Source organism: Anomaloglossus baeobatrachus, unplaced genomic scaffold, assembly GCF_048569485.1.
Source record: "Anomaloglossus baeobatrachus isolate aAnoBae1 unplaced genomic scaffold, aAnoBae1.hap1 Scaffold_2511, whole genome shotgun sequence".
In the NCBI taxonomy this organism is placed as follows: domain Eukaryota; kingdom Metazoa; phylum Chordata; class Amphibia; order Anura; family Aromobatidae; genus Anomaloglossus; species Anomaloglossus baeobatrachus.
This window is the reverse complement of record NW_027442097.1, coordinates 121283-141748: the sequence shown is the minus strand read 5'-3', so window position 1 is coordinate 141748 and position 20466 is coordinate 121283. Positions and strand designations below refer to the sequence as shown.

Below are 20466 nucleotides of genomic sequence, written 5' to 3'. Positions count from 1 at the left end.
TTAGTGCAATGTAAATAAAAATGTTTGTTGGCTTGACACCGTTACCGCCTCCGGAGAGGCTGATTTGGGAGGATGGGCCTGGAGGAAAGGGATGGCCTAGGCCCGCCACTACCGTAACCAGTGGCGATCCTCCGGGGGTTCAGGGGTCCCCTTGGACGTGGGCCCCCTGAAAGAGACAGAACCCGCTCGGGCAACTTGGTGCTGGACTGGGGTCAAGGGGTGCTGCCCGCTTCTTAGGGGCAGCATCAGGGCCAGGTTGTTTGGGTGGGAGAAGAGCGGAAGCTGTACCGTTGTAAAATGTTTATGATGCTTTTACATGTTTTACCGTTTTATTCTTTTTCAGTTGTGAAAATAAAACCGGTGATGGACGGGCAGCCCGCGGACGGTCTGCATTTTACTATAGGGGAATGTGGCGCCCTGGACAAGCCAGGTCGTCACAGGTACTACACCAACACACTCTACACTCCGGCTAGGCACACCGAAGCTAAACACAAATCCTAGTTGCCTTCCTCCAGGGGCTGATGTCCACACCAGGGGGTGGGCCAGGCGGTTGATCCCACCCACCGAGGAGTTCACAGTCCTGGAGGCGGGAAAAGGAGTCAGATTAGAGATCAGTTTTGGAGTTAGAGAAGTGAAGAGGAGAGGAGACTGACCGTGTCCGGGTGTGTGGCCCGGGCACTCAGCAAGGTTGGCAGACGGTGGTGACCTTCTGCAGGAGAGGCTGATTGGAGTGAACCGTACGGACCGGGGATGGGCGGTGGCCCGCCGGTACCAGATCGGGGAGTGAAGAGAAGCCAGCACCATCCGGCAGGGCCTACGGACCCCGACCAGTCTAGGAGTCGCCGTAAAACCGGTCAAATCCGTTAGCGACAGGAACCTCCAGGGTTTCCCAGCAGTCAAGACCCGATTGAAGGCAACAGCTCACACCGTAGAGGGAAGCACAGTCACCGCCAAGGCTACAGTTCCCAGGGCCAGAGCCTGCGGGCAAAAGGGGCTCCCTCAGCATCCATCCAAGCTGGGGAGCGGGTTACCGGTGGGAAGCCCGCTAGATTTTGGGGGAATAAAAGGGGTCCAACACCACATCCCCACAGGTGCACACCCACCCATCAAAGAGAGCTATAAGCCAATACCACCTTCACATTGCCAGTGTACCAAGGACATGTTGAGCAACATGAAGGCGGCTGGGGTTATCCGTGACAGTTGTAGCCTTTGGGCAGCTCTGTTGATCCTGTTAAAAAAGAAGGACGGCACCACTCCCCGTATTGAGGAATCGCTAGCTGCATTGAGAACTGCAAATTATTTTTCTACCCTTGATCTCACTAGTCACTATTGGCAAGTGTCCGTTGCTGAGGCAGACCGGGAGAAGACCGCCTTCGCCACCCCTATGGGTCTCTGCGAGTTCAAAAGCATGCCCTTCGAGCTGTGCAATGCGCCAGGAACCTTCCAGAGGCTGATGGAATGCTGCTTGGGACAAGATTTTAGGGTGTATAAAAAGGGAGATTAGATCCCGTGATCCCAACGTATTGTTACACCTCTATAAATCACTTGTAAGGCTACATCTGGAATATGGGAACCAGTTTTGGGCTCCACATTTTAAAAAGGACATTCAGAAGTTAGAGTCAGTTCAAAGGTGGGCAACTAGACTACTACAAGGAATGGAAGGCCTCCCATATGATGACAAGTTGAAAAAGTTATTAAGTGATTATTGGCTGCAATGGGGCTTTCTGGCTGGTGCCAGCCTCTCTTCTTAGCACACAGGAACCACAATCCCTACACCATGCTTCAATGGATTCTCTCATCCCAGCCCAGTAAAACTACATATTTTACACAGTCATAAGCAGCCCATGGGCATTCACCTGCATTCAAACCAATAACAGCTCATAGACCAGACAATCCATCTACCACTGGACCAAAGACAGGAAGTTAAATCCACTGCCTGCGGTAACCAACTTAATCCTATAGGCTACTCACACAACAAACCCAACAGAAAGGAAAAAAACATGGCTTCGATTATCCATCCAATGAAAACGCATAACCATTGTGAGCCATTGGACAATGCAATTGGACACATGGTGACATGGTGCACGGCCCAATGAATCAAGTCTTTACTTCATATTCACGGTTTAAGCCCTTGGGTTCTAATGTGCCCAGAGTACATATCCAGAAAGATTCTCTTTCTTTGAGCTAAACACAAGTCAACAATACATTGTAAGCAGATTCTATTACCAGTCCCACACCATTTTGTGACGCATAATCACACAGTGATCCAATTAAGATTCCAAGTCATCGAACATGTCCAAGCCATACGCAGAGGAGGCAATAGAATTAGGAAGCTCAAAGAAAGGGAATCTTTCTGGATATATACTCTGAGCACATTGGAACCCAAAGGCTTAAACCATGAATATGAAGTACAGACTTGATTCATTGGGCCATGCATGGACATAATGGACATAATTCTTATAGGCAGGACAGGTAATAAGGAGCACAAGGGATATGCTAAAATGTGTTGTGTGACAAGACAGACACAGGAAAGGAGATGATAACAGGTGTAGGGACCAACAAGGTGAGACAAGGGGTATCAGGATAGGGTCAAGTAGGTATGAATGTAGTAATGGGGCAGGCATAGAGAATTGTATGCGAATGTGAATTACAATAAGTCACTAAGGAAAGGAATATGTGAGTGTGTGCCTAATGTAAACTAATATTGTACTGGCAAAATTATAGATGGAAAGGGAGAAGGGGAGAGGGGAGAGAGGAGGCTGTAATTGACTACAAGGGTATGAGTTATGAGTGATCATAGGGATAGTGCTACATAAGTGGAAATACCTATGGAGGACCGGATGTGTAAGCGCATACCTTATACAAACCTATAGAGTGCTGATGGGTGAGAGTGTGATGTTAGATATAAGACATCCTATAGTGAATAGTGAGCCGTAATCAAGTGCAACAGGGATATTTCACGTGACTATGGGAACCTGGAAGGTAAAGAAAGGGGAGAAAAAACTGTTAGACAAGGTAATCAGACAAACATGACAAATAAAAAACAAGGAAGAATGGAACTCCATACATAGTGGAACCATATATAGTGTGAACACGAAAAAGAACCGGGCGTTAGAAAAAATGTGCACGGCCCAATGAATCAAGTCGGTTCTTCATATTCATGGTTTAAGCCCTTGGGTTCCAACGTGCCCAGAGTATATATCCAGAAAGATTCCCTTTCTTTGAGCTTCCTAATTCTATCGCCTCCTCTGCGTATGGCTGGGACATGTTCGATGACTTGGAATCTTAATTGGGCCACTGTGCGATTATGCGTCACAAAATGGTGTGGGACTGGTAATAGAATCTGCTTACAACGTATTGTTGACTTGTGCTTAGCACAAAGAAAGGGAATCTTTCTGGATATGTACTCTGGACACATTAGAACCCAAGGGCTTAAACCGTGAATATGAAGTACAGACTTGATTCATTGGGCCGTGCACCATGTCACCATGTGTGCAATTGCATTGTCCAATGGCTCACAATGGTTATGCGTTTTCATTGGATGGATAATCGAAGCCATGTTTTTTTCCTTTCTCTTGGGTTTGTTGTGTGAGTAGACTATAGGATTAAGTTAGTTACCGCAGGCAGTGGATTTAGCTTCCTGTCTTTGGTCCAGTGGTAGATTGATTGTTTGGTCTATGAGCTGTTATGGGTTTTAATCCAGGTGAATGCCCATGGGCTGCTTATAACTGTGTGAAATATGTAGTTTTACTGGGCTGGGATGAGAGAATCCATCGAAGCATGGTGTAGGGATTGTGGTTCCTGTGTGCTAAGAAGAAAGGCTGGCACCAGCCAGAAAGCCCCATTACAGCCAATAATCAACCGCTAGCCGCTGGAACTCGTTGCTCTAGATCATGTCAAACTCACACCAAGCAGGAATAGATACATTAGCCCACCATCCCACCCAAAGAGCAACTTCTGCTGCGCAGCTGGCTTTCTAGGCAGCAGCGCTATTGTGATGTCAGCGGGGGACATTGTGACAAGCCAGTGTTCCGTAACTTCATGTTGTGCACTGTTCAAACGGAAAATACATCAACAGGCAGACTACAGAAAAGCTTACTAACAAAGGTTAGAGAGGGGCTTTCTCAGAGGGCTTTTTACAGTTTGTCTATTCCCAATTAGCCGTTTAAGTATGCTTAATGAAAGTACTAATTCTTTCATAGGCCGCCCATTCTTAGTATTTGACGTTCCTTATATTGCGGTATCAGGCTTCGCAGCAGGTTGCAAAACATTCATCACCCATGACTGTCCCCAATTGGGCTCAGAAGCTAAATGTCTATCATGACCTCTCTTTTTGAAAGTCCAAGAGCAAGCAAACTCTTCCTCCAGGAGAGGGAGCCAACAGATCACTAAAGACATCATCATTGCTCAAAGAAAACACCGAAAAACAATGGAAGCTTTAATTGGAGTGGAATCTGATAGACAGCACCTGATGCCAAGTCTGCATCTTCTAACACCTGCAGTCACTGCAGCAGCTGAATCCAATGTGTCCAAAAGGGATCTATTCTATTCAATTGCAAATGATCTAGATAAGACTGAGAATAAGATACTGCACGGGACATAGCAGAGTTGGTCAAGTTGAGTGGAGATGAGTTTGCTATTTGGCACAGCTTTTGCATCAATAAAGCAAGTAAAAGGTGTGAAAGATAAAAAAAAGGGTGAAAGTGTGAAAAGTGAATTGGCCAAATTGAGGTGCATATAAAGTTTTTGCTTTCTTTCAATTCACTAATGGGGCTCATTTGAATCAGGTGAATTGAGTTCTGCTTTTGGAAACTGGGTTAAGAAGGGGTGCACCGGTCCTGGAGGTACTGCAATACCAGGTCAATGCGTGGAGTGGACAGAGCAAGATTTTTTCCATCTCCTTGTTCTAAAAATCCATTTAATATATGGTCCCCAGAGAGGGGACGTATCAGATATTAAACTGATAAGAACAGATTTAATTTTTTTTTTTTTCTGTTTATCAGTAGGACTTCAAAATAACAAAGGTGATCGCCTCCCGTTGCCTGGGAACCGTCCAGGCACAAGAGGGCTATGTGTCACCAGAAGGCGCACACACTTCCTCAAGGCCGGCAGACGTGCAATCCCAGGCACCTTCCAGTACCGACCAAGGTAGCGTCCTCCGAAACTACACTTGATCTTAGCCAAAAGGCCGAGAAGCTATAACCCGAATTGGTTACGGCCTTGAGTGGCACCCTGGCCTATACCGGACAGATCTTAGGGAGAGGGAGACAAACCCACGCCTACAGAAGACATTTTGTCACCCAAGCCAACCCTTGAAAAGGCTGTTTTGCAGAGCAAAAACAAGAAGAATGATGCTTTTTTCAGCCGCCGCCCACTGCAATTAATCTGAATAACTCCTCCTCCTCCAAGCACCTCCCCTCCCCCTTGCAGTCTTTCCAATTCATGATACAAAAAGACGGACGGACAGGACAGGACAGGACAGGCTGCCTGACTTTCCGTCACTGCCACCCTTTGCCATCCTTGCCCGTAGAAAGCCCTTTCATCATCCCCAAACCCTAATCTTTTCCCTTCCCTTCCCAGCTGCGTCTCACTCCCTTTCATTAGGAAGTGAGCGCAGCCTTTTCTCCGTTCTGCACATGCGCGACGTTAAACACAAATGCGCAGGCGTGCGTTCCATTAGTCTCACTGCATTCCACTCCCATACAGGAAGTGGGCGCAGCTATTACTACGGTCGCACATAAAAGAACCCACGGCCACCACTGCACACAGCTGACTCCACCACAGGACACCCACTTCTACACCAACGCAGGTAAGACAGGATCGGCACCTCTATGCTCCCGTTACAATCAGGCTCAGTCACCATGTGATAACGCTCTCAACTCTTTAGTTGCAGGCTCCCCTTGCTTCACCTCCACTGGCTGTGCTGCCATTTCCTCTCCCACCTGGAAGGTATACTTTATTCCACTATTTTCCTGTTTCTCTCTTCCCCCTTTTCCCATAACCTACTTTTATCTGCATTTGTGGGGTATCTATATGCTATTTACATCATAGTTTTATTCATTAATATGGAAGGGAAGAGTGCCCATGAGAGTGTTGAACTGCGGAGAGCAAGAGATTAAGCTGCTCCGATTTGCCACCATTGATAAGCTGTTCTCAGTAGATACACATGCTATCCAAACAGCAGCATCCACCATTGCTTCAGCCCACCCATTCAGTGACAGCTCACCAAGTCAGCCAGAGGAGTGGTGTAAGGAATTACACGTAGGCACTGACTCCACACCTTCACATCACAAGAAGGGGGTCTACAGGCTAGTGCAAGAATACGAGCAAGTCTTCAGCAAACATCCGCTAGACTTTTGAAGAATAAAAGGGGTCAAACACTACATCCCCACAAGTGCACACCCACCCATCAAAGAGAGATATAAGCCAAAACTACCTGCACATTACCAGTGTACCAAGGACATGTTGAGCAACATGAAGGAGGCTGGGGTTATCCGTGACAGTTGTAGCCTCTGGGCAGCTCCGTTGGTCCTGTTAAAGAAGAAGGACAGCACCACTCCCCTGTATTGAGGAATAGCTAGCTGCATTGAGAACTGCAAATTATTTTTCTACCCTTGATCTCACTAGTCGCTATTGGCAAGTGTCCGTTGCTGAGGCAGACCGGGAGAAGACCGCCTTTGCCACCCCGATGGGTCTCTGCGAGTTCAAAAGCATGCCCTTCGAGCTGTGCAATTTGCCAGGAACCTTCCAGAGGCTGATGGAATGCTGCTTGGGACACCGAAACTTTGAAACGGTACTGCTATACCTTTATGATGTTATTGTTTATTCTAAAGCAAACAAGATTTTAGGGTGTATAAAAAGGGAGATTAGATCCGGTGATCCCAACGTATTGTTAACCCTCTATAAATCACTTGTAAGGCCACATCTGGAATATGGGGTAAAGTCCTGAGCAGGTTGATAACCATTGGTTTGAGCATGGTAGGGTGTAGTGCGCATCTTCCTGCATCGGTAAAAGCTGCAGAAGTCCTTGAAGATTTCCGCTTCAAAGGCAGTGCCTTGATCTGTGAGGACTCTCTCTGAGTAGCCATGAGGTCTGCATAAGTGTGCTTGGAAGACCTTCGCTGCAGTATGGGCCATTAGATCTTTGACTTGTACCACAACCATAAATCTCGAGTAGTTGTCTACCATCGTAAGTGCATACGTGAGCTCGCCTCGATATTCTGCAACAAAACTCCCTTTTTCGATTTCAGTTTCAGCAAACACTCCTCTTCCTGTAGAAAATATTTATCATTACCTAAGACAGTCATTCTAATGCATGACAATATTAAGGCAATTTAGTTAAAACTTGTTTTAACTCACCTTTAAGGGGATTGATGTATTTCATGGTCAATCCAGGTTTGTCAGTGATGGCACTGACATAATGTATGGCGTCTTTTTCGGGCGTTATCCTTTGCCTTTTCATTGTGAAAATCCAGTTGCCTATATCAAAGCAAATTCTACTACTTGTAAAGTATGCAGAAAATGAAATGTAGAACATATAACATCAACTGCTTAGGAACGCATCATAGGTTAGTACTTAAAAGGATATTGTCATGTTCTAGTCATAATGCAAGCTGGACATTTTTCATGTTACCCTGTAATCGCCGGCCTGTTCTAATGCTCACAAGCCAAGATATAGGCTCAGCTGCTAAGGCTTCCCTCTGCCTTCTGAATGAAACTTGAATATGTCTGGCTCACTGTGTATATAGCAGGTGCTCAGAAAAAATAAGAGTCAATTCAATAGAAATAGCTCTGGCACACTATAGTGATCAATAACGTAAGAAAAGAACTCTTGGAATGCTGAAAATTCTTTATTTGTGCAAAAGGATAATTCATCCAACGTTTCGACCTTGTTTTTAGGTCTTTATCAAGGATAAAGTTATCTAAGATCATAAAGGGTTACAAAACCATATAAACACGTAATTAGTACATAGTACAACATAACAGTACAATATATTGCTACTTGAGAGTACAATGGGTCAAATGACCATGATGCACATACAAAAAATTTTTCCAAAGCCATAGTGAAAACATTTGTACTGAGGAAAGAAAATTTCCACATGACCTATCTGGAGAAACATTCTGGATCAAACAACCAAAAATAGTCAAGCAGGTAAATACACACCTATATGGATAACAGGATGATATGTGTTCAATTGTATAGCGTCATTGCCATTAAGGTACAAATGGAAAACTTGCAATCCTATATAGTGAAGGAAATGAACACATATCATATCAAAGAACACAGGAACATGGGTGTGAGAAAAACCTCAATGTTTATACTTTGTTCTTTATAATGGTGTGAACATGTATATGTCTCAGTACCTTATGCACTTGAGAATTCTAGTGATTAGATGATGAAAGCCTATTTCAGAACTGGAATCGGTAAATAATTGTAGGTGGAATCTAAATGAAAAGATGGTACAAGTGTTATCATGACACGTGGGCTATAACACAATGGACCGTGTGACAAAGAAGAAAGGAGAGAAAGAAGAGGAAGAAAATGCAACTACCTGTAACATTACGTGATAGTCACTGGTAAGTATCACTTGACAATTCAAGTGAAAAAGGATTCCTTTATTAAAGGGTTCTCAGTCGCCTCAGGATCATGAAATACTAGGGTAAATGATATGAGAATGGGTAAGAAGCACCACTAAAGGAAATATGAGATGCAGGACATATATCTATAAACCCCTGAACTACATGATAGAAATAAAAAGAAGAAAAAAGAAAAAAAAGAAGAAAGAAGAAGAACACATAGAATGCGGAAAGAGAATGGGTACAACTACCTGAGTTACTGCAGGGAGGCCCCTGGTTGGTATTGTGAGGGTTAGTGGAATTCCTTCACTGAAGGGTTCTCAGTTGCCTCAGGTTCGTGAAAAATGCTATAGACAAATAATGCCCGGAGAAAAGGGGTTCATATACAGCGAATAATGGTAATACAAGGTACATGTGTCACATGTAATAGTATATATATATATATTGTACTAAGCTCTACACCAGAAATAGAAAGTAGTCCCTCTGCCTTCTGTCTAGGTGCCCTGAGTTATGTCCTGTAAACTGTCACAGCGACCCAGACACACATGTGTAGTAGGGGAATATCCCTGCTGAGATGCCAGTGCTAGAGCACTCGTTTGCTGTGGATTTGAACGCTATGTGAGCAGTTCTTACCTTCAATGAGCAGAAGTCTCTTTTTTCAGATTTCAATATCTCTGTGGGTATCTGGCAGAAATATGGAATACTCTTTACTGCTAAGACCCTGTACACCACTCCCACTAAAGGGGGCTTTACACGCTGCGACATCGCTAATGCGGAGTCGTTGGGGTCACGGAATTTGTGACGCACATCCAGCCGCATTAGCGATGTTGCTGCGTGTGACACCGTTGCAAAAACGTGCAAAATCGCTCATCGGTGACATGGGTCTCCATTCTCGATTATCGTTACTGCAGCAGTAACGATGTAGTTCGTCGCTCCTGCGGCAGCACACATTGCTCCGTGTGACACCGCAGAAACGAGGAACCTCTCCTTACCTGCCTCCCAGCCGCTATGAGGAAGGAAGGAGATGGGCGGGATGTTCCGGCCACTCATCTCCGCCCCTCCACTGCTATTGGGCGGTCGCTCAGTGACGTTGCTGTGACGCCGCACGGACCGCCCCCTTAGAAAGGAGGCGGTTCGCCGGTCACAGCGACGTCGCCGGGCAGGTAAGTATGTGTGACTGGTTCTGTTCGGTGTTGTGCAGCATGGGCAGCGATTTGCCCGTGTCGCGCAACAGATGGGGGCGGGTACCCACACTAGCCATATCAGGACCGATATCGCAGTGTGTAAAGTAGCCTTTAGTCACATGACCAAGACTGTATCTGTGTCCCTACAACACACTTGAGACAAATGTGTGTGTGAGCCTGCATTGTGGGGTATATATAATATATTATAGAGCTGGGAAGGATCATTCTAAGCAGTGAGCTGTTCCAGTATTTGTAGGAAAATACCCAGTAGAAGCATCAAACACAGCACCAATACCTCCCATCAGTATCCCACCACAGTGCCATGTAACCCATGCCCTACACTCCCATCTACACCAATACTATACAGGCACAAACTAGTATATCTGACTAAAAACCCCCAAAATATGAAGAACGGCCTATAGTTGAGTGTGGATATAAAATCTATGTGAGCAGAGCTAGAATAGAAATCACTGATCGCATTGAAGTCATTCTGACCATAAATCACCATGATATCAAGGTGAGGAGTTGTGTGTTACTGCTGGGAGGAAAGGGTTAACAGTGGAATATTAAGGTGCATTTCTGTGTGCAGTGTTACTAGTCAATGTAACAATTCAGTATGAGCTGCTCTTGGTGCCGGGGGAGGGAGATGCTCTCCTGAGCAAGATAGATGGGGAATGAACATGATATCTATATAGTGTAAGGCAGGGGGTCTCAAACTCGGCTGGGTGTATGGGCCGCACAGAGGAAAAAAATAATGTGGGGGGCTGCATTCTTTGCAGGACAAAGTGACATTTTTATTGGTACCATATATATATTTTTTTTTCACACACCTTTGGATGACTGATTTTCAACATTTTTCACTTGTTTATTATAACAAATGTGCACATTCTTTGGTTAAATCTAAAAAAAAAAAATTGATGTTAAACAAAAGTTATGCCTTATTTTGTTTTTTTTACATTTTATCCATTTCTTTTAACTAATAGTGTTACAATTATGACGCTAGCGTTTTGTGAAGGGAATGCTTTGCCTACTTCCGTGACTATGGCCTTCCAGAACTGCTGCATTTTGGCTGACCTCTCCGCCTCGGGAATAAGAGACATAAAGTTCTCCTTGTAGCGTGGGTCTAACAGTGTTACCAACCAGTAATGATTGTCGGCCAAGATGTTCTTAACGCGAGGGTCACGAGACAGGCAGCTTACCATAAAGTCATCCATGTGCGCCAGACTCTTAACAGCCATCACTTCAATATCCAGACCAACACGATGACTGAACATGCTGTCCTCCTCCTTCTCCTCCTCCTCCTCCTCATCTACCCTGTCCTCTGGCCAGCCACGCTGAACTGAGCATATGACTGGTATGCATGTCATATCCTCAATTTGGTCGGAGAGTTGCTCCATGTCTTCATCTTCCTCCTCGTCATAGTCCTCCACTGCACGTTGTGATGAGACGAGGCTGGGCTGTGTGTTATCACCCACACCCACTACTGTTTCTTGCTCCAACTCATCGTGTTCCGCCTGCAATGCATCATGTTTGGTTTTGAGCAGAGACCGTTTTAGAAGGCAGAGAAGCGGTATGGTGACGCTAATAATGGCGTCATCGCCGCTCACCATCTTGATGGAGTCCTCAAAGTTTTGGAGGATGGTACATAAGTCGGACATCCATCTCCACTCCTCAGGTGTTATGTGTGGAGTTTGACCCATTTCCCGATGGCTTAGGTGATGCAGGTACTCAACAACTGCCCTCTTCTGCTCACATATCCTGATCAACATGTGCAGAGTTGAATTCCAATGCGTGGGGACATCACACACCAGTCTGTGAGCCGGAAGATGCAAATGACGCTGAAAGCCGGCAAGGCCGGCTGAAGCAGTAGGTGACTTTCGAAAATGTGCAGACAGGCGGTGAACTTTTACCAGCAGATCAGACAGCTCTGGGTATGAGTTTAGAAACCGCTGAACCACGAGGTTGAGCACATGGGCCACGCATGGAACATGTGTCAGCTGGCCTCGCCTCAAAGCCGCCACCAGGTTCCGGCCATTGTCACACACAACCTTTCCTGGCTTTAGGTTCAGAGGTGTGAGCCAGTGATCTGCATGCTGTTTTAGAGCTGTCCACACCTCTTCTGCATTGTGGGGTTTGTCACCTATGCAGATTAGCTGCAGCACAGCCTGTTGCCGCTTCGCCGAGGCAGTGCTGCAGTGCTTCCAGCTTGGGACTGGTGTGGAGGGTAAAGTGGATGAGGATGCGCAGGAGGAGGAGGAGGCTGAAGAGCATGACATTCCGGAGCTGTAGAGTGTGGGTAATTAGACTCAGAGGCCTTTATGTACGTCTCTTCTCAGGGACATCGGAGTGCCACACAATGTTTTACGTAAAATCTTTCATGTATTGAGCTCAAAAAGTAACATACATTAGCTCTATCTCACTATTGGGTATGTGCCCTTAACATTTCCGCTATGAAAAATCATTTTGGTGTCATTTTGGAAGGTTTTCTGGTGAGTCCGTAAAAATGGCGTAAAACGCGGACAAAATTATTCACAGCTGTGACTTTTGAGTGATAAATGCTTCAAGGGGTCTTCCCCATGCTGTTGCCATGTCATTTGAGCACTCTTCGGAGACTTTTGTGCCATTTTTAGGGTTTCTACATGCTGCCGGTGGTCATTTCACAAAAATACTCGGGTCTCCCATAGGATAACATTGGGCTCGGTGCTCGGGCCGAGTACACGAGTATCTTGGGAGGCTCGGCCCGAGCTTCGAGCACCCGAGCTTTTTAGTACTCGCTCATCACTACTAATAAACCTAAAAAATAAAAATAAATTGAATAAAAATCATGAATGTTGTGTTATAACAGGAAATTCGGTGTAAGAATGAATATCCGGGATGAGAGTTCAGCGAATGAGTTATAGAAATTGTTACAAAAAGGAGTGTGTACGGTTTATGCGTAAATTTTCAGAATGCGTACATGAAAATTATATGTATGTGAGAATGTCCCCCATGCTTTGTAAAAAGTTATTTATGAAAATGTAAATAAAATATATAAAAATGCCTAATTATTTATAATTTATGAGAAAGATATATATGTATGGAAGAATGTTATAAGGTGTCCAAGAACCATAAAGAAAAAGGGTGCATATATAATGTTAGAGGTCTAGAGTTCCACCAGGCTATATCACCCCTAAAGAAATAGAAAGAAGACCTTACTACCTGTGTACCCCAAAAAAAGCTATATTTCGTAGCCAGGATTATGGTGGAGATATGCACAAATGAAATAAGAATATAAAGTAATACAATAAGATTATAAAACCAATATGTGTGCATTCATGCACCACCCGGTACGCTACCCTTGCCAAATTGCTCACTCTAGATCCCCACACGATCCATGAAGCCGTTCCCCCGGTCACACCGCCTGCTGCCGGTTCCCACTCATCCCTGGGGGAGTTAGGCGAGTGGTATCGAGAGCTACATGTCGGCACTGATGATACCCCCATACACCACAAGGAAGGGGTATACCAGGTGGTACAGGAGTATGAGCGGGTTTTTAGCAAGCACCCTCTAGATTTTGGGCAGATTAAAGGGGTTCAACACCACATCCCTACCGGTACACACTCCCCTATTAAAGAGAGATACAGGCCTATTCCCCCTGCGCACTACCAATGCGCCAAAGACATGTTGAGGAACATGAAGGAGGCAGGGGTTATTAGGGACAGCTGTAGTCCCTGGGCCGCTCCGTTGGTGCTGGTTAAGAAGAAGGATGGCACCATGCGGATGTGTGTGGATTACCGGAAGATTAACCAGATAACGCATAAGGATGCTTACCCTCTGCCCCGCATCAAAGAGTCCCTGGCCTCGCTGAGAACCGCTAACTACTTCTCCACCCTTGACCTCACCAGCGGGTACTGGCAGGTGGCCGTGGCACCGGAAGACCGAGAGAAGACTGCCTATGGGACCGTTTTGCTGTACTTGGATGATGTGATTGTGTACTCACAGACGTATGAAGCCCACCTGGAGCACCTAGCCGAGGTGTTCGCGTCCCTTGCCAAGTATGGGATGAAGCTGAAGCCCTCAAAGTGTCATCTGCTGAAACCCAGAGTGCAGTACCTAGGACATGTGGTTGGTGCGGAAGGTGTCGCCCCCAACCCCGAGAAGATCACCGCCATCCAAGACTGGCCGAGACCGACCACAGTGAGGGAAGTGAGGCAGTTTCTGGGCCTGGTGGGATATTACCGTCGCTTCATTAAGGGGTACACAAAGATGGCTGCCCCCATGCAAGACCTCCTCGTAGGACAGACCAAGGGTGGTAGATCCCTAGTAGCCCCATTGGTGTGGGAAGAAAAGCATGAGGAATCCTTCCGCCAGCTGAGAACAGCCCTGACCGGAGAGGAAATCCTAGCGTACCCTGACTACAGCCGCCCATTCATCCTCTACACCGACGCCAGCAATGTGGGCTTGGGGGCTGTTCTATCCCAGGTCCAAGACAGAAGGGAAAAGGTAATAGCTTATGCTAGCCGAAAACTCCGACCGACTGAGAGGAACCCTGAGAACTACATCTCCTTCAAGCTTGAGCTCTTGGCACTGGTGTGGGCTATCACCGAGCGGTTCCGCCATTACCTGGCAGCAGCCAAGTTCACCGCGTACACAGACAATAACCTGCTGACCCATCTAGATACGGCCAAGCTGGGCGCGTTGGAGCAGCGGTGGGTGACCAGGTTAGCCAACTACGATTTCACCATCAAGTACCGGGCCGGCCGTACCAACGTCAATGCCAATGCACTCTCCCGGATGCCCCACCTGTCGGAAGAGGGTCCAGAGGATGATGACCTCGAAGAGATCGAGTTGCCTGCATTTCACCGGCCATTCACTGAGAAGGTGCACGTCTACCAACAACGGGTGAACCTGGATCCGCTGCCCCGACAGGACTGGCAGGAAGCTCAGGACCAGGCACCTGCTGTCCGCCTGGTCAAGACTCTAGTGGAACAGGGTTCTGCTGGGATAGACCCTGCTGCCCCTGCCGAAGCCCAACGTCTGTGGCAAGAATGGACCCGGCTATACCTACACCAGGGGAAGTTGTATCGCGAGCTGATTAATCCAAAGACTCACGAGAAGATCCGCCAGCTGGTGATTCCCCAGGCTAACGTGCCCACCGTCCTGCAAGCATACCATGATGGTGCAGTGCACTTCGGGTGGAAGAAGCTAGAGATGTTGTTAAGAGAGCGGTTCTATTGGAGTGGAATGCGGGAATCTGTGGAGGCCTGGTGCCGAGAATGTGGCCCTTGCGCATTGAGAAGGAAGGACGAGGCCAGCCAGAAGGCACCCCTACACCCGATCATTACACACCAACCGCTGGAGCTGGTTGCCCTTGACCATGTAAAGCTCACCCCCAGCCGAAGTGGGTACACCTACGCTCTGACCATCGTAGACCACTACTCGAGGTTCCTGGTGGTTGTCCCAGTTAAGGACTTAACCGGCCGCACCGCTGCTAAGGCTTTCCAGGCTTATTTCTGTTGACCGCATTGGTACCCGGAGAGGGTGCTTACCGACCAGGGTCCGGCCTTTGAAGCAGAGGTATTCCAGGAATTCTGCCAGTTGTACGGCTGCAAGAAAATCCGGACCACGCCTTACCACGCCCAAACCAATGGCATTTGTGAAAAGATGAACCACTTGGTCCTGGGCCTCCTCAAGACGTTACCACTGGAAGAGCGGAACCTGTGGCTGGAGAAGCTACCTGACCTGGTCGATATGTACAACAACATCCCTTCCAGCTCTACGAAATGCACTCCAGCATACCTGATGAGAGCTCGTCCCGGCCGGCTACCAGTGGATCTGGAAATGGGCTTGGAAGCTTCAGAAGCACTCCTGTCGACAGCTGAATGGGACACTCGGCGGAGGACACAGTACCGACAGGTCCAGGAGTATGTTGAAAAGAACTTGTGCCGGAGTCGGGGACAACAGGAGCAGTGCTTCAACAAGAAGGCGCCTGCCGGTTCCTTCCAACCTGGGGATGTAGTGCTGAAGCGGAAAAGAAGGGCCCACAAGCTGGATGATCAATGGGAAAAAACCCCGTATGTAGTCCAGCCCACAGGATGGGAGAATGAGAAGGCCTACCAGATCAGCCGTGACCAGGGGGGGACTTTGGCCACGGTTTCCCGAGACCACCTGAAGAAGTGCCCACCAGCATTGAGAGTAGCGGATGAGGCTCCAGTTCCCAGTCCAGTGGAGAAGGAAAAAGAGGTAATCCACACCATGATGGGTGATTTTCCAGCAGACTGGCCTACACAGAACGGTGCGGTGATCCTTCCAGTGATACTGTTCCCACAACCCGTGGATGAAGAAATGATGGAAACGGTTAACCGCGAGCCAGTGCCCAGGGATGTACCTGTACCCAGCTCCCCTACGCCTCCGCCTGCCCCACATGATAGCAGGGAGGAGGAACTGACTGTTCCCTCTGCCCCACTGCCTGTCACCACTGACACCGGACCCCGAAGGTCCACTCGCCCCAACCTAGGTAGACCCCCACTTAGGTACAGGGAAACTACTCTTTAAAAGGGGGGGGGCTTTATGTGTTGAGTGTACCAGTTTGAAAGTTTTAAATGATAAGTAAAGATGATCAACCAAAGAAGTTTACCTGATTGAACCGTGATTAAACCGGCCGTTGCCGGCAACTGTTGTCCCCGTAGGGACTGTGCAACCATTGCGTAAGGAACTGCTTACGGACAAGCCCGAGAACTTGCAGGGCAACCACAAACTTAGTGCAATGTAAATAAAAATGTTTGTTGGCTTGACACCGTTACCGCCTCCGGAGAGGCTGATTTGGGAGGATGGGCCTGGAGGAAAGGGATGGCCTAGGCCCGCCACTACCGTAACCGGTGGCGATCCTCCGGGGGTTCAGGGGTCCCCTTGGACGTGGGCCCCCTGAAAGAGACAGAACCCGCTCGGGCAACTTGGTGCTGGACTGGGGTCAAGGGGTGCTGCCCGCTTCTTAGGGGCAGCATCAGGGCCAGGTTGTTTGGGTGGGAGAAGAGCGGAAGCTGTACCGTTGTAAAATGTTTATGATGCTTTTACATGTTTTACCGTTTTATTCTTTTTCAGTTGTGAAAATAAAACCGGTGATGGACGGGCAGCCCGCGGACGGTCTGCATTTGACTATAGGGGAATGTGGCGCCCTGGACAAGCCAGGTCGTCACAGGTACTACACCAACACACTCTACACTCCGGCTAGGCACACCGAAGCTAAACACAAATCCTAGTTGCCTTCCTCCAGGGGCTGATGTCCACACCAGGGGGTGGGCCAGGCGGTTGATCCCACCCACCGAGGAGTTCACAGTCCTGGAGGCGGGAAAAGGAGTCAGATTAGAGATCAGTTTTGGAGTTAGAGAAGTGAAGAGGAGAGGAGACTGACCGTGTCCGGGTGTGTGGCCCGGGCACTCAGCAAGGTTGGCAGACGGTGGTGACCTTCTGCAGGAGAGGCTGATTGGAGTGAACCGTACGGACCGGGGATGGGCGGTGGCCCGCCGGTACCAGATCGGGGAGTGAAGAGAAGCCAGCACCATCCGGCAGGGCCTACGGACCCCGACCAGGCTAGGAGTCGCCGTAAAACCGGTCAAATCCGTTAGCGACAGGAACCTCCAGGGTTTCCCAGCAGTCAAGACCCGATTGAAGGCAACAGCTCACACCGTAGAGGGAAGCACAGTCACCGCCAAGGCTACAGTTCCCAGGGCCAGAGCCTGCGGGCAAAAGGGGCTCCCTCAGCATCCATCCAAGCTGGGGAGCGGGTTACCGGTGGGAAGCCCGCTAGATTTTGGGGGAATAAAAGGGGTCCAACACCACATCCCCACAGGTGCACACCCACCCATCAAAGAGAGCTATAAGCCAATACCACCTTCACATTGCCAGTGTACCAAGGACATGTTGAGCAACATGAAGGCGGCTGGGGTTATCCGTGACAGTTGTAGCCTTTGGGCAGCTCTGTTGATCCTGTTAAAAAAGAAGGACGGCACCACTCCCCGTATTGAGGAATCGCTAGCTGCATTGAGAACTGCAAATTATTTTTCTACCCTTGATCTCACTAGTCACTATTGGCAAGTGTCCGTTGCTGAGGCAGACCGGGAGAAGACCGCCTTCGCCACCCCTATGGGTCTCTGCGAGTTCAAAAGCATGCCCTTCGAGCTGTGCAATGCGCCAGGAACCTTCCAGAGGCTGATGGAATGCTTCTTGGGACAAGATTTTAGGGTGTATAAAAAGGGAGATTAGATCCCGTGATCCCAACGTATTGTTACACCTCTATAAATCACTTGTAAGGCTACATCTGGAATATGGGAACCAGTTTTGGGCTCCACATTTTAAAAAGGACATTCAGAAGTTAGAGTCAGTTCAAAGGTGGGCAACTAGACTACTACAAGGAATGGAAGGCCTCCCATATGATGACAAGTTGAAAAAGTTATTAAGTGATTATTGGCTGCAATGGGGCTTTCTGGCTGGTGCCAGCCTCTCTTCTTAGCACACAGGAACCACAATCCCTACACCATGCTTCAATGGATTCTCTCATCCCAGCCCAGTAAAACTACATATTTTACACAGTCATAAGCAGCCAAAAGGGATCTATTCTATTCAATTGCAAATGATCTAGATAAGACTGAGAATAAGATACTGCACGGGACATAGCAGAGTTGGTCAAGTTGAGTGGAGATGAGTTTGCTATTTGGCACAGCTTTTTGCATCAATAAAGCAAGTAAAAGGTGTGAAAGATAAAAAAAAGGGTGAAAGTGTGAAAAGTGAATTGGCCAAATTGAGGTGCATATAAAGTTTTTGCTTTCTTTCAATTCACTAATGGGGCTCATTTGAATCAGGTGAATTGAGTTCTGCTTTTGGAAACTGGGTTAAGAAGGGGTGCACCGGTCCTGGAGGTACTGCAATACCAGGTCAATGCGTGGAGTGGACAGAGCAAGATTTTTTCCATCTCCTTGTTCTAAAAATCCATTTAATATATGGTCCCCAGAGAGGGGACGTATCAGATATTAAACTGATAAGAACAGATTTAATTTTTTTTTTTTTCTGTTTATCAGTAGGACTTCAAAATAACAAAGGTGATCGCCTCCCGTTGCCTGGGAACCGTCCAGGCACAAGAGGGCTATGTGTCACCAGAAGGCGCACACACTTCCTCAAGGCCGGCAGACGTGCAATCCCAGGCACCTTCCAGTACCGACCAAGGTAGCGTCCTCCGAAACTACACTTGATCTTAGCCAAAAGGCCGAGAAGCTATAACCCGAATTGGTTACGGCCTTGAGTGGCACCCTGGCCTATACCGGACACATCTTAGGGAGAGGGAGACAAACCCACGCCTACAGAAGACATTTTGTCACCCAAGCCAACCCTTGAAAAGGCTGTTTTGCAGAGCAAAAACAAGAAGAATGGTGCTTTTTGCAGCCGCCGCCCACTGCAATGAATCTGAATAACTCCTCCTTTTGGACACAAGCACCTCCCCTCCCCCTTGCAGTCTTTCCAATTCATGATACAAAAAGACGGACGGACAGGACAGGACAGGACAGGCTGCCTGACTTTCCGTCACTGCCACCCTTTGCCATCCTTGCCCGTAGAAAGCCCTTTCATCATCCCCAAACCCTAATCTTTTCCCTTCCCTTCCCAGATGCGTCTCACTCCCTTTCATTAGGAAGTGAGCGCAGCCTTTTCTCCGTTCTGCACATGCGCGACGTTAAACACAAATGCGCAGGCGTGCGTTCCATTACCCTCACTGCATTCCACTCCCATACAGGAAGTGGGCGCAGCTATTACTACGGTCGCACATAAAAGAACCCACGGCCACCACTGCACATAGCTGACTCCACCACAGGACACCCACTTCTACACCAACGCAGGTAAGACAGGATCGGCACCTCTATGCTCCCGTTACAATCAGGCTCAGTCACCATGTGATAACGCTCTCAACTCTTTAGTTGCAGGCTCCCCTTGCTTCACCTCCACTGGCTGTGCTGCCATTTCCTCTCCCACCTGGAAGGTATACTTTATTCCACTATTTTCCTGTTTCTCTCTTCCCCCTTTTCCCATAACCTACTTTTATCTGCATTTGTGGGGTATCTATATGCTATTTACATCATAGTTTTATTCATTAATATGGAAGGGAAGAGTGCCCATGAGAGTGTTGAACTGCGGAGAGCAAGAGATTAAGCTGCTCCGATTTGCCACCATTGATAAGCTGTTCTCAGTAGATACACATGATATCCAAACAGCAGCATCCACCATTGCTTCAGCCCACCCATTCAGTGACAGCTCACCAAGTCAGCCAGAGGAGTGGTGTAAGGAATTACACGTAGGCACTGACTCCACACCTTCACATCACAAGAAGGGGGTCTACAGGCTAGTGCAAGAATACGAGCAAGTCTTCAGCAAACATCCGCTAGACTTTTGAAGAATAAAAGGGGTCAAACACTACATCCCCACAAGTGCACACCCACCCATCAAAGAGAGATATAAGCCAAAACTACCTGCACATTACCAGTGTACCAAGGACATGTTGAGCAACATGAAGGAGGCTGGGGTTATCCGTGACAGTTGTAGCCTCTGGGCAGCTCCGTTGGTCCTGTTAAAGAAGAAGGACAGCACCACTCCCCTGTATTGAGGAATAGCTAGCTGCATTGAGAACTGCAAATTATTTTTCTACCCTTGATCTCACTAGTCGCTATTGGCAAGTGTCCGTTGC

The 20466-nt window shown here is 47.7% G+C and overlaps 2 pseudogenes; both read right to left on the bottom strand.

The window, feature by feature from the left end:
* Positions 1-4822: 4822 nt before the first annotated feature.
* On the bottom strand, positions 4823-5029 carry LOC142262742 (U2 spliceosomal RNA; annotated as a pseudogene).
* Positions 5030-18633: 13604 nt separating this feature from the next.
* LOC142262741 (U2 spliceosomal RNA) lies at positions 18634-18840 on the bottom strand (annotated as a pseudogene).
* Positions 18841-20466: the final 1626 nt, after the last annotated feature.